This window comes from Pelophylax lessonae (assembly GCF_965119305.1).
Source record: "Pelophylax lessonae genome assembly, chromosome: 1".
Lineage (NCBI taxonomy): Eukaryota > Metazoa > Chordata > Amphibia > Anura > Ranidae > Pelophylax > Pelophylax lessonae.
The window spans coordinates 887,571,845-887,591,299 of record NC_138768.1 but is presented as its reverse complement, the minus strand read 5'-3'; the positions used below and the strand labels follow the sequence as shown (position 1 = coordinate 887,591,299).

General features: G+C 45.0%; 1 protein-coding gene across 1 annotated transcript in view; it reads left to right on the top strand.

The window, feature by feature from the left end:
• Positions 1-19,455, top strand: part of LOC309550754 (uncharacterized protein) — a gene marked incomplete at both ends in the record, with an annotated part of 221,992 nt that overhangs the window by 50,658 nt on the left and 151,879 nt on the right. The gene's annotated exons all lie outside the window — the stretch shown is intronic.

Here is a 19,455-nt window from a genome sequence, read left to right as displayed (position 1 = left end):
CACCAGAGACTTCACACAGGGGAGCGGCCCTATTCATGTTCAGAGTGCGGGAAAAGTTTTAATTATAAAGTAAGCCTTCTTAGCCATCAGACAGTACACATGGTAGTTCAGAGAAACAACAATGACACTTGAATAACAATATATCAGTTTACTGACTTAAGGAAATGAACAGATATAGTTTCAACACAACAGGAAATATGAGTGTAAAGAACCAAAGTGAGATTCTGAATCATTAAGTCCCAGAATCATTGAGTGGCCCAAGACTCAGAATCTCATCTAACTGTTTTATCTAAAGTTAGATCTGACTAACTCAGCTGCATAGATATATCTCAAGAGACTCCATATCCATTTTAAATAAAACCTGAAATAGTGCACTCTATCACCTATAGGGGGCCCCCTTTCCTATGAATTAAATGAGTCTCTTCCTGGGCATGGTCTTGCTAATCTTTGCCAGCAGTAGGAGCTCTAATCATTCCATGAATAATATTTGTAATCCAAAGGGAAAAAGGAGTATTTGTAATCCAGGCTCTTAAGTCCGTATAAACCACTGTATGTGTACAGATGAGGCCTCCCAGTTCGCCAAGCACTATGAAAGATCAGGAGTGTCCAATGGCAACCGCTCCACTACATTAAAATCCTGTCTGTGTCTCTGCTGCATCACAGGCCCTTTCACTGTGTCTATGAGCGGCTGCGCTCACTACAATTAGGTATCTCTCACCCAATCCTCTGACACTCCTCTCCGACAGTCCTCCGAACCAGGTTGGTCACCTCTCTGTAACGTACGCCCCCTCTCCAAGGTGTCTCCGCTCTCGATCAGTCACTCCTCTGTAACATCTGCCACCTCTCCAAGGTGTCTCCGCACTAGGCCATGGCCTCTACTCGCTCTGCTCTCCACAGCGGTTGTCCGGCACATCCACACCGAACGTGGTCCCTGAGGCAAGAGAGCGAACATTCGACTTTGCACCTTATTTATAGACACTCCCATAATCCCCCGCGGAACCTGCAGCTCCCTGGGAGGATAGTTCCATCCGGCCCACTTTGCACAGTCTTCATCCTCCACTGGACTATATATTCCACAATCCAACACGCCACTCTTCAGGAGAACCTCAAAATAAGCAACAAACTTAAAGGAACAGCCTTAACTATGCTGGTAGCGATTTCTTCACTTGGCTACATCCTCCCCCCCACTTGAATGTCTTTGGTCCCCAAAGATGATGGGACTTCTAAGTGGAAGACTCTATTAAGTACCACAGAAATAAAACTAACAGCAGTCTTGTGTGGAACTAATAGAAGCTGACAACTGTTCAATAAATGTGAGTCACTCTCTCAATAGGCCGACAAGAAATCAGTGGCCAACCTAATAGTGTCAGCGGGTGGAATAAAATCATCTTCCTTGGGAATCCCAACAGAAGAGGCAGTTACTTATGTGGGATGTTGGAATGTTACAATTTGTTTTTCAGAACTCTCTCCTAGGGTATCATATTGTAATGTTCCGGTACCTTTGGTACCCTAATTACTTTTTCATAAGTGTATGCGCCCCACCATTCCCTTTTGGTAAGGTGCGCATACACCTTTAAGACTGATGCTGTCATCACTCAGCGCCGGACTGGATGCCTATTTAGATCCCTGGCTCTCACTCACATGTGTTCGTTCAAACACCTTTGCACCTTGATGCTAACTTGGCTTGAAGCTCTCATGCTTGCAAGCCTACCTCGCTGACGGAACCACGCTGCGCTGATCCCTGTATCCCGCTACTGGATCATCCGCTCTTCCTGAACCTCCCCTCGGCTACATTGCTATTAGTGATAAGTACCCCACAGGGGAGACCTCTATAAACTTTATACTAAAGCTTACACTATCTAGCTCTGCATAGTAAGGACTGTTATCACATCTGCATATCTAGATTGCTAGCTCTTGAGCCTACTGCCACCTATTCCTGCACTGGGTTGATCTCTCTTGTATGTCCACCTGCTTCTCTGTCATCTGCTACCATACATGATTGCTAAACCTATCTGCATCCATCTGCTACTATCTTACCTTCAAGTGTCTGTCATCTACCATCTCCACCCAACCTGTCTCTTCAGTCTATCATCACTGTGTTACTATATACATAAGTCACTCTAGGAAACATCTTATTGAGTGTGTGTATTTATTTGCTGAATTGAGATCATCCACACATGATGAGTCATTGAGGGTTGGGAATGGTATCTTAGCGTTTCTCTTACATGACTACTGAAGTGGAATATTTCTGCAGCTGAAAATCCACACCATACATAAAACGCAGGAGCGTTACAGATTGAACGAACCTACAAATGGATTCAGCAGAAATAACCACTCAGGTGACACAATTAAAACAGCAAGTTACTGCGTTAATACACGCACTTGCTGAATTAAAATAAGACAATCAGGCTCTGTCGCAGCAGGTAATTAGACTGACACAACTTACCTCTGCTCAGTCCCCTGAACCCAAGATAAATCCTCCCTTGGTATTTACAGGCGATCGCAAAAAATTTCGCGAATTTAAAAACGCATGTGAGTTATTTTTTTTGCTAAAACCTCGTACCTACCTTACTGAACACATTAAGGTTTGTACTATTATTTCTTACCTAACAGGCGATCCTCGGGCCTGGGCAGACTCTCTTTTTGAGAAAAACGACCAGCTTCTCAACTCCTATGCCTTGTTCCTAGCAGAACTCACTAGCCTATATGATGATCCCAAAAGGCAGAGTACTGCCGATCTTCAATTAAGATCCTTGAAACAAGGTAGGAGACCTGTAGAAGACTTTGTCGCGGAATTCAAGAGATGGACCCTTGATTCAGAATGGAATGATGCATCTCTGAAAACCCAATTTAGGCTTGGCCTATCAGAAGCCGTTAAAGACGAGCTCGCCCGAGCGGATCTGCCAAAAACCCTGGATGCATTGATACAACTCAGTATTACCATAGATAGAAGACTACGAGAAAGGAAGGCTGAGAGAATGGGAATGCCATTATCCAGTTCCTCTCGGATTTCGGTCGTTGACCCCGTTCCTATGGAAGTAGGAACCATACGCCCACCTCTATCAACTATGGAAAGAGTCAAAAGACGATCTGAAAATCTCTGCTTGTACTGTGCATCCCCGGATCACAAAATAAACGTCTGTCCCCTAGTCAACAAAAAGAAGGGTGAGTGTTCACATGTCCTCCTAGGGGGATTGACAACTTCAATCACTAACCCTTACATTTCTGTTTGTTTAACATTACAGTGGGACCAGAACAGGATTACTACTAAGGCCATGATTGACACAGGATCTTGTGGAAATTATATTGATATATGTTTTGCTGCTTTAAATAAAATTCCTATTATTTCTAAACTTAAACCTGTCTCAGTAAGTCTTATTACCGGTGTTCCGTTATCCTCTGGTCCGATCACTGATCAGACACAAGCACTCCTAGTCACTACTAACGGGTCTCATAGGGAGACCACTACCTTCGATCTAATACCTTCACCCCACTTTCCCATTGTGTTGGGACTTCCCTGGTTGCACACACATCAACCAACCATAGATTGGAAGGAACGGACCCTGACCTTCCTCTCTTGCTATTGCGAGGGTACGTGTAACCTCCCGTCTTTCAGAAAGATCCTGTCTGTGGTGACAGATGAGATTGCACCACTATGTTATAAGGATCTCTCTGAGGTTTTTCTTGAGAAAAATGCTCAAGCACTACCTCCCCATCGAGACTATGATTGTAGTATTGATCTACTCCCAAATAGCAAATTGCCGTTCGGTCATGTTTATCCTCTTTCGCAGGATGAACTTTCCCATCTCAAAGACTATTTGGATGAGAATTTGAAAAAAGGTTTTATTAGACCTTCCACTTCTTCCACATCAGCAGGACTCTTTTTTTGTCCGCAATAAGGACTCAAGTCTCAGGCCTATCATCGACTATAGGCAATTGAATGCTATTACAATAAAAGATCGCTATCCTCTACCGCTTATCCCTGAGCTCATTGAGCAGGTGCGTGGAGCTACCTATTTTTCAAAATTGGACCTGAAAGGAGCATACAATCTCATTCGAATCCGTGATGGACACGAGTGGAAGACTGCATTCAGAACCAGATACGGATTGTTCGAATATCTTGTAATGCCATTCGGGCTATGCAACGCCCCTGCAGTTTTCCAACGATTTATAAACGATATTTTCAGAGACTTACTAGATGTCTGTGTTGTGGTATATCTGGACGATATACTTATATATTCACGATCCCTGTCTGAACACATAAGACATGTAAGACTAGTATTGTCGAGATTGCTTGCACATAACCTTTATGTGAAACTGAAAAAATGCTTGTTTCATAAAGAAGAGGTACTCTTTCTAGGCTACATCATATCCAAAACAGGAATCGAGATGGACATGAGTAAGATATCCTGCATTCAGGATTGGCCTACACCAACCACACGCAAGGCGCTACAGCGATTCCTTGGATTTTCAAATTTCTACAGGAAATTCATCAGAAACTTCTCTGCCATTGTGAGACCCCTCACACAGCTCACTAGCATTAAGAGACCATTCAAATGGTCAGATGAAGCAAATAAAGCTTTTCACTTGTTAAAGACAAAGTTTACTTCTGCTCCCATATTACGCCATCCAGACCCATCCCTCCAATACATTCTGGAGGTAGATGCGTCAAACATGGCAGTAGGAGCAATACTCTCCCAACGACCAACCCACACTTCACCACTTCATCCAGTCGCCTTTTTTTCTAAATCCCTAAGCAGTCCCGAGATAAATTACCCCGTGGGTGAAAAGGAACTGCTTGCTATAAAATTGGCGACATCTACTCGAAGGCACCCAATTACCAATAATTATATACACGGAACATAAAAACCTCCAATATCTTCAGACTAGCAAAACTCTCTCCCACCGACAGGTACGATGGTCACTATTCTTTTTAAGGTTTATCTTCCTAGTGACCTACACACCTGCAGATAAGAACAAAAAGGCGGATGCACTATCACGGCTAACTGAAGAAAACTACTTTGAAATCCCTTCCGTTCCTATAATACCTCACAAACGCATTATTGGAGTTGTCCGTTCCTTAAAGGAAGAGGTTTTGCATGGTATAAGTTTGGATTCACCCCCACCACAACTAAATACTGATGCAGAAGGCTTCCTCTACTACAACGACAAACTTTACATACCACCTACCATACGCACCAAGATCTTGGAACTATCGCATGATGTGCCTATGGCAGGACATATGGGTATGACAAAGACTCTTAATTTGATTACCCGGCAATTCTGGTGGCCTGACATGAAAACATCTATACAAAAATTCGTCTCTTCATGCAATGTCTGTGCCAGGTCCAAAATTGACACTACGAGACCATCCGGTCTACTATGCAGTCTACCAATACCCCAAACTCCATGGGAAGTTGTGTCCTTGGACTTCATCGTGGAATTGCCTCCTTCCAAAGGATTTAATACCATCTTAGTGTCAGTGGACCATCTGACAAAGATGGCACATTTCATTGCTATTCGCAGACTACCTTCGTCCAAACAAACGGCAGAACTCCTGATGAAACATGTCTTTAAGTTACATGGTATCCCAAAAACTCTTCTGTCTGACCGTGGATCCCAATTTATTTCTAAGTTCTGGCAAGAACTATGTCACATACTACGGATCGAGCGGAAGCTCACTTCTCCTTACCATCCGCAGACCAACGGACAGACTGAAAGAGTCAACCAATGCATCGAGCAATATTTACGTTGTTACACTTCTTACCAACAGGATGATTGGGTGGATCTTCTCCCTCTGGCAGAATTTGCCTACAACAACTCAACCCACAGTACAACCAAGCAGAGTCCGTTCTACTTGAACTATGGGTTTCATCCCTCTATTCTTCCACCACGCATCCTTCCTTCAAATAACCCAGTAGCCTCAGACTATCTTACCCAAATAAAGGATTCTCTGGGTTTACTAAATACTACCATTGCACACGCTCATAGTCAACAAAAGAAGTACTATGATCTTCGCAGAAGACCTTCTCCTCAGTATGCTATCGGGGACCTCGTTTGGCTCTCAACAAAAAATTTAAGACTGAAAATCCCTAGCAAAAAGCTTGGACCTCTGTTCTTGGGACCTTTCCCAATCAAGAAACTTATTGGAAAATCTGCAGTTCAGCTTACATTGCCAATAGACCTAAAAATTCATCCCATTTTTCATGTGTCGCTACTGAAGCCCCATGTTCCGGACCAAGGAATAAGGCCTACTATCCCACCTCCTCCTCCTGTACAAGTTGAAGGTGGAGAAGAATACGAGATAAAAGAGATTCTGGATTCTCGTATCCACAGAAGAAGACTTCAGTACTTGGTTAGATGGAAGAACTATGGGCCCCAAGACGACACCTGGCTAAACACCTCTGACATACATGCCCCTAGATTAATCCGCAATTTTCATGCGAAATACCCACACAAACCAGCTCCAGAGGCCTTCAGGAGCCGGCCTTAAAGGGGGGGGTACTGTAATGTTCCGGTACCTTTGGTACCCTAATTACTCTTTCATAAGTGTATGCGCCCCACCATTCCCTTTTGGTAAGGTGCGCATACACCTTTAAGACTGATGCTGTCATCACTCAGCGCCGGACTGGATGCCTATTTAGATCGCCGGCTCTCACTCACATGTGTTCGTTCAAACACCTTTGCACCTTGATGCTAACTTGGCTTGAAGCTCTCATGCTTGCAAGCCTACCTCGCTGACGGAACCACGCTGCGCTGATCCCTGTATCCCGCTACTGGATCATCCGCTCTTCCTGAACCTCCCCTCGGCTACATTGCTATTAGTGATAAGTACCCCACAGGGGAGACCTCTATAAACTTTATACTAAAGCTTACACTATCTAGCTCTGCATAGTAAGGACTGTTATCACATCTGCATATCTAGATTGCTAGCTCTTGAGCCTACTGCCACCTATTCCTGCACTGGGTTGATCTCTCTTGTATGTCCACCTGCTTCTCTGTCATCTGCTACCATACATGATTGCTAAACCTATCTGCATCCATCTGCTACTATCTTACCTTCAAGTGTCTGTCATCTACCATCTCCACCCAACCTGTCTCTTCAGTCTATCATCACTGTGTTACTATATACATAAGTCACTCTAGGAAACATCTTATTGAGTGTGTGTATTTATTTGCTGAATTGAGATCATCCACACATGATGAGTCATTGAGGGTTGGGAATGGTATCTCAGCGTTTCTCTTACATGACTACTGAAGTGGAATATTTCTGCAGCTGAAAATCCACACCATACATAAAACGCAGGAGCGTTACACATATGTCAGTCTCTTTGGTGGGTGTATTTCCCTTCGTAGCCTTAATGACACCCATCTCTGGGTTCAGATTCACTTTCCAACCCTTGAGAGCTACAACTAGGTTGAGACTCCACACACTCCTCAGAAGGGCCCACTGACTCCTCTGTGTCTTGTACAATTGAACTCCTGTCTTCCACTAGCTCCTCAGTATTCTCCACGGGGGAATGATTCACATCCTCATCAGAAGGTCCTTCCAGATCATGAGATGGAGAAGCAGTCGAAGCGTCTTCACATGGCAGAGTGTCCACACCAGACAAAATTGCTTCTTTTCATAAAATATCGGATCCATGGATTACGTACCTCTCAGATGCCTCATAGGATGCTAACATTAAAGCCTTCTTGGACAAGATAGAGTGCACTTCTTCTCTTTGTGTCCTATTCTCTCTTTTGCTTTACTCTACCCGCTCCTCGTTTCTCTTTAAGGAACATGAGCCTATTATAGTAACGTTGCATTTATTAAAAGTCATTCTTTACTCTGTGATCCGGGATGTGCTGCAGGTGGAATACAGCCAACACAATCTGCTTCATCTGTCTCCCCACCCCCCCATTTATTGGGCTCTGATGGAGAGGCTGGGTAATGTCACTAACACTGCGGCGGCGCCCCTGTACCTCTCCCATGCCTGTGCGACTCGAGTGGGGGGTGAGGTATAATAGGGTGAGAGAAGATACTTTCCTAGGGACCACAGCTTTGGTTTTATCTTTCTTTATGTTAAATAAATGGTTCTAGAGGCAAATATATGGAACCATCTTGATCAGTATTTATGTAACCTGATATACAATTTTTTTGAGTAATTGATGTTGATGTACCTATTGGTTTTTTTTCTTACTGCTCTTTGTTAAAAATCTCAATAAAACTATTGGAAAAGAAAAGAAATAATTGATTTACCAATTCCTTTTTTGAAGTGCAGGAATGTTAGGTTGGGCTAAACACGTGTGGTGTCCCTAGAGATGTTCTGCTATTTACCCGTCGTAAACTTGTATCCCAGAAAGGACAACACCTTCATTAAGTTCCTTTTCCTGGCGCATCATGGCAGCATACAATGGGGGGTTGTGGCTCCGCCCCCACAACTGGATAGGACTGGTTAACTATAAATCAAAGACAGACCCAGCTCGCAGCATTCTCCTTAACGTTCTTCCCGGACCGAACAGTCCTAAAACTCCAGACTGATTTTTATCCATGGGGAATCTTTCTCCTTCCACCGTAACTAGGAAGCCAATTTATCATCTTTCTTGGTTAAGTGAGAGAACCACATCCCCTGGATGTTGATGTAACTCTGATGACCTGCTTGGCAGCTACCTTTTCATTCAGGAAAGCTGAAATCTGTGCTTGGTTCCAGCATTGCTTAAGGCAGGGTCAGTCAGCATCAACACGTACAGTCATCTCCTGGATCATGGTTTCTCAACCAGAGGGTTCCTCCTTAGGTTGCTAGGGGTTCCTTGAGCAATGGGCAATGTTAGGACTGGATGGACAGGTGATGGAGCAGTGTAATGTCAGGACTGGATGGACAGATGACGGAGCAGTGTAATGTCAGGACTGGATGGACAGGTGATGGAGCAGTGTAATGTCAGGACTGGATGGACAGGTGATGGAGCAGTGTAATGTTAGGACTGGCCTTTGAGGACCGGAGCAACGTCATGACGTCACTTCTGCTCCAGGCTGGAAGTAAATCTTTTTTTTTTATCTTTTGTTTTTAAGTTAAAGAAGAGATTTGGGGTCTTTTTGACCCCAGATGTCTCCATAAAGAGGACCTGTCCTCCTTATTTCTATTACAAGGGATGTTTACATTATTTGTATCAGAATAAAAGTGATAAAAAAAAAAAACAATAAGAAGGGACAGTGTAAATATAAAAAGTAAAATAGAAAAAAAAAATTGAAGAGACCCCCATCCCTGCGCGGTGCTTGTGCGCAGAAGTGAACGCATACGTAAGTCACGCATGCATATGTAAACGGTAATCTCACCACACATGTGAGGTATCACCACGAACATTAGAGCGGAAGCAATAATTCTAGCGCTAGAACTCCTCTGTAACTGTAAACAGGTAACCTGTGAAGGCTTTTTAAGCATCGCCTATTGATATTTTTAAGTACCATAGTTGTAAAAATAATTTCTTGCTAGAAAATTACTCAGAACCTCCAAACATTATATATTTTTTTTGTAACAGAGATCCTAGGGAATAAAATGGCGGTCGTTTAAACTTTTTATGTCACACGGTATTTGTGCAGCCATTTTTCAAACGCATTTTTTTTTTAATCTTTCATCAATTAAAAAATAAACTAAACACTTGAGTTTAGCCCAATGTTTTAATACAATGTAAAAGATGATGTTATGCCGAGGAAATAGATACCCAACATGTCACACTTTAAAATTGCGCACACTCGTGAAATTGCGCCAAACTTCAGCACTTAAAAATCTTCATAGGTGACGCTTTAAACATTTTTACGGGTTACTAGTGTAGAGTTACAGAGGAGGTCTTGGGTTAGAATTATTGCTCTAGCTCTAACGTTGTCTCACATGTGTGGTTTGACCGCCGTTTACATAAGTGGGCGTGACATACATATGCGTTCACTGGTGCGTGCAAGTACACGGGGACGGGGGCGCTTTACATTTTTTTTCTTATTTTAATTGTTTATTTTATTACATTTTTTCTATTTATTTCCTTTTTTTTACACTTAACCTTTACATTTTATTTTTTATCACTTTTATTTCTATTAAAAAGGAATGTAAACATCCCTTGTAATAGGAATAGGGCATGACAGGTCCTCTTTATGGGGAGATCGGGGGTCTATTAGAGCTCCAAATCTCTCCTCTGGTCCCCCCTGCAGCCAATCAGACCGAGATTGGTGGCCAGGTAAACAAAGGGGCAGAACCGGAAGTGGGGAATACTCGCCGCTCCTGGTCTCCAGGGTTACAAAGCGAGGGGAATGATGTCTGTTCCTATCTCTGTGTACAGGGCAGCCATCACCACCGGCCACATCGCTCCCGACCTCCGCGATGGGACCGGAGAGCCCGGGAGAGGCGGTGGGAAGGGGGTGGAACCTCCTTCCATCACCCGCAGAAGTGATTGAGTTGCTAATTATCCACTCAGATCACTTCTGCCTTGTACAGAATCGCCGACTGAACAAAATGATACCGGGATGATGCCTGTAGGTGCACCCACCACCCCGCTATTACCACTAAACCCCAAAGACGTATAGGTACGTCCATTTGGGGGAATGGTTAAAGTTTATTTTTCCTCAAAAAACTAAGTTTGCAAATACCATGTGACATAACAAATTACAACTGTCCCCATTTTTTTCTCTTTGGTCTCTGCTAAAAAAAATGATATAATGTTTGGGGGTTCTAAGTAGTTTTCTAGCAAGAAATACTGATACTGTTCGGAAGAAGATGAAGGGAGAACACCATGAAGGCCAGTCCTGAAAGTTACCTGTTAGAGCAAATCACCAAAACATCACCGAGAGCAAAAACATCACTGAGAGAACTCAACTGTTTTTCTGCGAGGAACAAACACGCCTACAATTATTGTAAGTACGCTAAGTACAAAAATCCCAATATGGTCCACAAGGTGGTGACCTGACTTCTCTCCGATGGAACGCACAGACAGGAAGTGATGTAGATACTGACAGGAATTGATGTAGGTCAATAGAGGAAGTGATGTCAGATATAAATAGGAATTTCAGAGGCGAGTCGGGAGGAAGAAGAGAAGAGACGTAGCTGGAAGTGGCAGCAGAGGAGGTAATAAGATATTATTTTCTATATATAATCTTTAATTACATAAAGAAAATGTCCTCCTTCCAATTTTATGCCATGAGGAAAGAAACAGAGGAATGCATAACACTGAGAATCAGATTTCAGTCCCCCGGTGAAATCATATAAGTAGGATGAGCAGCAAAACTTCCTCCAGCTCTCCTGTAGCCGAGGTACTCATAATCTATCTGGGGAAGAGGCAGAGCTCGGGGTGACCCCGACACTCATCTCTAGAAATATTCAGCAGCTTTCCTCCCTCGTCACTACTAAAATGAATCCCGTCCTCTGCTCCAACACCAACTGGGTCCCCAGATCTGTATATACGGGATGACCGGGAACTCCACCGTGTCTGTGCCATCTATACTCTGCATGTGTCAGAAGACACCAGACACGGCTACCTGCCCCCATCTAACACCGCTGTCCCCCGTTCCTCACCCCCATCTAACACCGCTGTCCTCACTCCTCACCCCCCATCTAACACCACTGTCCCCCATTCCTCACCCCCCATCTAACACCACTGTCCCCCATTCCTCACCCCCTATCTAAAACAACTGTTCCCACTTCACACCCCCCCCCCATCTAATACCACTGTGCCCCACTCCCCATCTAACACCGCTGTCCCCTGCTCCTCACCCCCCATCTAACACCGCTGTCCCCACTCCTCACCCCCCATCTAACACTGCTGTCCCCCATTCCTCACCCCCCATCTAACACCACTGTCCCCCATTCCTCACCCCCTATCTAAAACAACTGTTCCCACGTCACACCCCCCCCCCATCTAATACCACTGTGCCCCACTCCCCATCTAACACCGCTGTCCCCTGCTCCTCACCCCCCATCTAACACCGCTGTCCCCACTCCTCACCCCCCATCTAACACTGCTGTCCCCCACTCCTCACCCCCCCATCTAACACCGCTGTCCCCACTCCTCACCCCCATCTAACACTGCTGTCCCCCACTCCTCACCCCCCATCTAACACTGCTGTCCCCCACTCCTCACCCCCCCCATCTAACACTGCTGTCCTCACTCCTTACCCCCCCCATCTAACACCACTGTCCTCATTCAACACCCCCATCTAACACTGCTATCCCCCGCTCCTCACCCCCCATCTAACACTGTTGTCCCCCGATCCTCGCCCTCCATCTAACACCACTGTCCCTCACTCCTCACCCTACATCTAACAATGCTGTCCCCCGCTCCTAAGCCCCCATCTAACACCGCTGTCCCCCACTCCTTATTCCTCATCTAACAGCTCTATAACCTCCTCACCCCCCATCTAACACTGTTGTCCCCCACTCCTCATTCCCTTATTAAATATTGAAGATCTCTACTCCACACACACCATATTTATTGCTTCTGTCCCCCACTCTTCACCCAGACCCAATGCTGCCACCTTGCTTTCTCTCGCTTCTCTCATGACATCACTCTTATCTCTATTAATAAAACACAGACCTGACCGGAGAGGTGAGTAGGATTCTCAGAAGATTCTTAGAAGGACACAAGGATCTCTACAAGGACGTCATGATGGAGAATCAGCCGCCCCGCACATCCCCGGGTAAGAGGAGACTTTATTGTAAAGGAGAGAGCAGTATGGAGGCTCCACCTAGATCCCCCATCATCTGATAAACACATAGAAACAATGTATTCAGTCAGTGTGTGTGTTTCCTACAGATGGATCCAGTAATGGGAACCCACCAGAGAGAATTCCCTGTCCTCTGTATTCCCGGGATTCCACACAGGAAGATCACACCATCCCCCATCATCATCAGGTAGGTGAAGATGGAAGTAGAGATCGTAAAAGTGACCTGACTGTATGAAAATATATTCCACTTTTAGGTATAAGGTTATTTGTGCTCAAAGTTTAAAGAAACCATTCCCTGCTATTTTGTTTGTTTAGAATGAAAACCTTATGGATATAAAAGATGAGGTTAAAAAGGAAGAAGAGACGTATGTGAGGGGTGATCAGCAGTTCAGGGAAGAGGTTGGGATGATGGACAAAGTTAAAGAGGAGGAATCTTCTCCAGACATCAGCACAGGTGAGTGATGGCCACTAAATACAAAAACTGTTTGTGTATATGGATTGATGTTTGAGGATTTGTAGATCCACTTCTACAAAGACATCATGATGGAGAATCAGCCGCCCCTCACATCACCGGGTAAGAGGAGACTTTATTGTAAAGGATAGAGCAGTACGGAGGCTCCACCTAGATCCCCCATCATCTGATAAACACATAGAAACAATGTATTCAGTCAGTGTGTGTGTTTCCTACAGATGGATCCAGTAATGAGAACCCACCAGAGAGTTTTCCCCATCCTCTGTATTCCCGGGATTCCACACAGGCCAACAAAGAAGAGATAAAAGAGGAGGATGATGAGGATTATGTGGTGGAGGAGGCAGAGTTTCGAAAAGGACACAGGAAGCAGTACCAGGACACCATGGTGGAGTCATCCAGTTACAGAAACCCACCAGAGAGATGTCCCCATCCTCCGTATTCCCGGGATTCCACACAGGAAGATCACACAATCCCGTATGTGAGGGGTGATCAGCATTTTACAGAGGAGGTTGGGATGATGAACGCAGTTAAAAAGGAAGAAACTTCTCCAGATGTCAGCTCGGGTAATTATGCAAATAATGGGTTAAAGCTTACTTAGTGATGTTTGGTTGGGTGGTATCATTGATCTTGTTAGTTGTCAAAGTTTGGTGTTGTGATTCCACCCAGTTCCACGACAGATCTCTTTTAAACTTTAAAATGCTCGACCAACATATGACTTCTGAAAAATACTTTTTTTTTTTTTAATTACCTTCCCACGTCTCCATTCCTCAAAATAACGTCTTGTTCCAGACAAATGAGGAGGAGATACTGTACACCATATGAAAGGTCCATCTCCATTCCTCAATATAAAATCATGTTCCAACAAATGAGGAGATACTGTACAACATTGGAAAGGTCCATCTCCATTCCTCAATTTAACGTCATATTCCAAACAATAAAATTGTCATTTCATTAGCATTATTACTTAGTGATGTTTGGTTGGGTAAGGTTGTACCATTGATCCATGTCAGATCTCTTTTTTTTTCAATTCTTTTATTTATATGAAAGTCAACTTAGAAACATAGAATGTGTCGGCAGATAAGAACCATTTGGCCCATCTAGTCTGCCCAATATATCTGAATCCTATGAATAGTCCCTGGCCCTATCTTATATGAAGGATAGCCTTATGCCTATCCCATGCATGCTTAAACTCCTTCACTGTATTTGCAGCTACCACTTCTGCAGGAAGGTTATTCCATGCATCCACTACTCTCTCAGTAAAGTAATACTTCCTCATATTACTTTTAAACCTTTGCCCCTCTAATTTAAAACTGTGTCCTCTTGTGGTAGTTTTTCTTCTTTTAAATATGCTCTCCTCCTTTACCGAGTTGATTCCCTTTATGTATTTAAAAGTTTCTATCATATCCCCTCTGTCTCTTCTTTCTTCCAAGCTATACATGTTGCGTCAGATGTTGTTGGATCCTAGTTGCTAGGATTATGGTGAACAGTTTAAAATCGACATTTAGCAAGGAAATGGGTCGGTAGCTACTACAGGAGGAGAGATCTTTTCCCTCTTTAGGGATGACTGAAATGTGAGCTTGTAGAGTCTCCTTGGGGATATATGTCCCAGAGCCCCATGTATTAAACATGTCAGCCATAAACTGTCCAAGTGACGGCAAGAGTGTTTTATAATATTGGATGGTAAACCCATCCGGTCTCGGGGCCTTCCCCACTTTGGAACCACCTATGGCCTGTTCTAGTTCAGCCAAGGTGATGGGATCCTCTAGGATTTACTGTCAGTGTTGGGACAACCAGGGCATCCAGAAAGAGAGCAGGTTTTCCTCTATATGGGTCTGTTGGGGGTTGGGGTTTGTAAGTTATAGAGCGAGGCATAGAAGGATTTAAATTCTTGTGTGATATGTCTAGGTTACGTGTTTTTTGACCTGTGCGGGAGATAATAGGTTTCTTCTTGGAGGGATCTAGCCAATAGTCTGCCACACTGACTTCCCGACTCATGACATTTTATGACAAATTTGCATGGCTGCCTTAGCTTTGTAAAGTAAAGGTCATTAATTTGCCTATGTAGAGTCATAAGTTCTACCTCTGAGGAGAGAAGAGTGACAGAGCGTGTTTGTGATGGGACTCCAACGCATGCAAAGCTTGGAGTAAGGAGTCTAGTTGTGCTGTACGCTGTTTTTTGATCCAGGAGCCATGCTTTATGAGCACCCCACGAATCACTGCCTTGTGTGCCTCCCAAATGATTCCAGGGTCAGTATCTGCAATGGTGTTAGTCTGAAAGAAATGGTCTAATTCTCTACATCTGTCAAAACAGTCTCATCTTGGAGTAGGCTTTCATTAGTCTCCACATCCGGGTTCTGGACCATCGAAAGTCTTTTAGTGCGTAAGAAAGTATAACGGGGGCATGGTCAGACCATGTAATAGAGCCTATTAAAGAGTCATGGATCGTGTGTAATTGACAATGCGGCATCAAGAAATAGTCTATACGAGAGTATAGTTGGTGAGGTGAGGAATAGAAAGAATAGTCTCGTTCTCCAGGATGCATCAGGAGCCAAACATCTATCAATTGTGCACTATGGAGGGATTTTGCAAAACGTTTGCGGACGCCAAGGGGGGACAGAGGAGGATCCCAGAGATGTATCTTCCGAAGGATTTAGAGGGATATTAAAATCTCCCTCAATAATTAGTTGACCCTCGGAGAACTCCAGGAGCTTCTCCATACCTCTAGTAATGAACGCATCCTGCTGGCTGTTGGGAGCATAATAGGTGGTCAAAGTCACTCTGACGTCACCAACATTGCCCTTCAGAAACAGAAATCGGCCATTGGGGTCTTTTAGAATATGTGCGCAGTGTCCATGGTACCATACTAGAAAAAATGATAGAGGCTCTTTTTGATTTAGCCTCCGGGTTAGTAGAGTGGTAGGCCAAGTGGAAAAACCGGTTCTTAAATAGTGGAAGCTTGTCATCCCTGAAGTGGGTCTCCTGCACAAAGGTGATATCAATTTTAGATTGTTTAAATCGTTCAACAAAAATTGCCTCTTTTCCGGGACGTTAAGTCCCTTAGCATTGATCGAGAGGATCCTGATGTTATCCATGTGTTAAGAAGGGCGAGGGGAAGGTTGGGAAGTGAGGTTAGGAAGAGGTAGGGGAGGGTAAGAGGGGGCCGGGGGGGGGGTATGAAGAGAATGGAGATAAAGAGGGGAGACAAAGATGGTATGAGAGAGGAAGAAAGGAAAGTCAGGCAAGCAAAGAATATGAGAGAGTGAAAGAGAAGGGGAAAATCCCACAGAGAGAGGCCTCAATTTACTAAGAGATAGCAAAAAAAATGCTGACGCTCACCAGCAAGGAGTCAGATAAATGAGCGTGTGCCTATGTGGGGTTGTGATTGGAAAGAGCCAAGGGACGGGGGCTCCCTGCCCCCCCTCCCCCCGAGCCTTCTTGAATAAATGAAAGGTATATAATGTGTAGCACTGCCCCCTAGAGGACTGCTGAATTTTCACACTTGAAGGATTCCCTTGGGTTACCTGTAGCAACTGCTTGCAGAAATCTTAACACTTTATGTTCTTGGCTCAGTCAATGATCAGTCTAGGGGTGGATGTTTTTGTGGTTTTATTTCATATTGGGATAGGAGAAGGGATGATTGGGATACTCCAACTGTTGAACAATTCAGAGGACTTCTAGCTGGAGAATGCGGCAAGGCTGCTACTTCATCCTGCCACTTGAATAAAGCTGAGGTAAGTGTTCCTATTTGTGTTTCTCCTCCCCCAGTACCCCCTTTCTATGCACTTGTCGACACCCGTCCACTGACTACACACTCCGGAGTGGTCCCCTTCCTTGGCAGAACCCTGGGCAAGATCCTCTGTACTCACCATATTATTTTTCCAGATTCTCACAGTGCCCCAACTCCTCCAGTCAGCTCTCCTGGACCTCTGGGCTCAGCCTCACACCATTGGCTCACCAGGCCTGTGACCATCACCAACTGCTGCAGAAGAGGAGGCAGCCACCACCCTCCTTCCGGGACTTTTCTTCCCAGCAAAAGACCTCTACCTCATGTGCCAGTGGCTTTTTATACCCTGCCCCACAATGCACCGAGACAACCCATCTGTGCCAATCTCTGGGGCTGTATCAAAAGCCTGTGAGTCATTGGCCAGGTTTCCTCCAGCATCCAATGTGCCTCTCTATTGGATAAGCTGGGGACACTCCCTTAGACCAGATGAATCACACACTGGGCACACTGAGCAGACCTAACTCCCAGATCCTGATCCCTGATAAGCAGAGAGCAATATAGAATTTACCTGCTGCTCCTCCGATAGGCAGACAGAGGCAAAACTACACTCCCTTTCTAGCACCTGACAAGGACGGTGCTACATCTATAAAAGACGTGGATCTCCGGGTAAATTTGAAAAGTTGTGGGACATGTGATTGGATACCTCTGGCCTTGGTCCACAAGAATTAACACTTCAAAGATTAGTCCTAGGACCCCATTGAGGATGTGTTTGATGCTGACAGTGTGTTTGCTGGGTTTGGTGGAGGAAATGGAACCTCTTGGAGCACAAAGAATTTTATTGTTGGTTACTCTCAGGGCTTTTTTTCTCAGAGAATAGGTGCAGGAACTCCCCCCTAAGCTGTGAGTCAACCCTTGTCTCCGCCCCCTTCCCACCTCTGAGCACCGTCCCTTGGTTCCACCCCCAACCCACCTCCCAGTACCGCCCCATTTAGAGAATACAAAACCAAGAATCATTTTGTGGTGCTAAACAATTTGAATGGAATTTTATATTGATAACAAGAAAAGCAGTAAAATAGATCCCCCCCAGCAACCATAGACCCCCCAGCAACCATAGACCCCCCAGCAACCATAGATTTCCCCCCCCCCAGCAACAACAGATCCCCTGCAGCACAATAGATCTCACCCTAGCAACAATAGATCCCCTCACAATAAAAAATTGACCACCCACAACAGAATACCACAACCAGCAACAAAAGATTCACCCTAGCAACATTGGACCTCACCAGCAGCAACAACAGATTTTCAAGCAGCCAGTATCATAAGTCCCTTCAGCAGCCAGCAACAATAGACCTCTCCGTCAACAATAGATTAGCAACATAAGACCCCCCAGAAAAAATAGATCCCCCTACCAGCAACATTAGACCCTCACACAAAAACAAATCCCCTCCAGTGACAATAGATCCCCTAGCAGCCAACATCAATAGACCCTCCAGCACACCCCACACCCCTTGCACATACACTCAGGGCTGGAGGTGCTGGAACTGCGTTCCCCCGCGTTCCCGCTGAAAAAAAGCCCTGGTTACTCTGTTCTATGCATGCAAGGCTATTCTTCTACATCGGGGGAAGGGCGAAGCGCCATCGGTGGAGTATTGGGAGTCACCAGTGAATGAGATGATGCCGTTTTACAAAGCCACATACCTGAATAGAGGAGGCGTTATATGGCAGGGTTGGACTGAGAGGCCATCTACTCTTCTCGGAGGTGATTGTGCTCTGCCACCGGTGAAGGTGACGTCACCTTAGAGGGGTGAGTTGAGGTCCCCTGATACTTAGGGAGGTAACAAATGAAGTCTATGCCTATCAGACGACAAGCAGTGGTGAGAGGGTGGGGGAGGTTGGCGTATGGACCTGGGTGAGAGGGTGGGGGAGGTTGGGGTATGGACCTGGGTGAGAGTCTGTGTGGGGGAGACTCTGCCGCGTTGAGGTTCTCCTGGGAGGTTCTCCTATAAGTATTGTAGTGCATGAGCATTGCACTGAGGTTGGGGGGATGGGGAGTTGTTTTGGTTGCCTTGTTTGTTTCTTGTCTGATTTTTTTGTGTTATTTTTATGTTTAAAAATCAATAAAAATAATAAAAAAAAAAAAGAAAGCTGAATCCTAGGAATGAATAAACAGGAGAGGACGGGATAAGGAGCAGGCCAAGGAGATGTTGGGGGAGTGGGTGGAGTCAGTGAGATGTTGGGGGAGTGGGTGGAGTCAGTGAAATGTTGGGGGAGTGGGTGGAGTCAGTGAGATGTTGGGGGAGTGGGTTGAGTCAGTGAAATGTTGGGGGAGTGGGTGGAGTCAGTGAGATGTTGGGGGAGTGGGTGGAGTCAGTGAGATGTTGGGGGAGTGGGTGGAGTCAGTGAGATGTTGGGGGAGTGGGTGGGGTCAGTGAGATGTTGGGGGAGTGGGTGGAGTCAGTGAGATGTTGGGGGAGTGGGTGGAGTCAGTGAGATGTTGGGGGAGTGGGTGGGGTCAGTGAGATGTTGGGGGAGTGGGTGGAGTCAGTGGAGGTGGCGAATGGAAACATGCAGGAG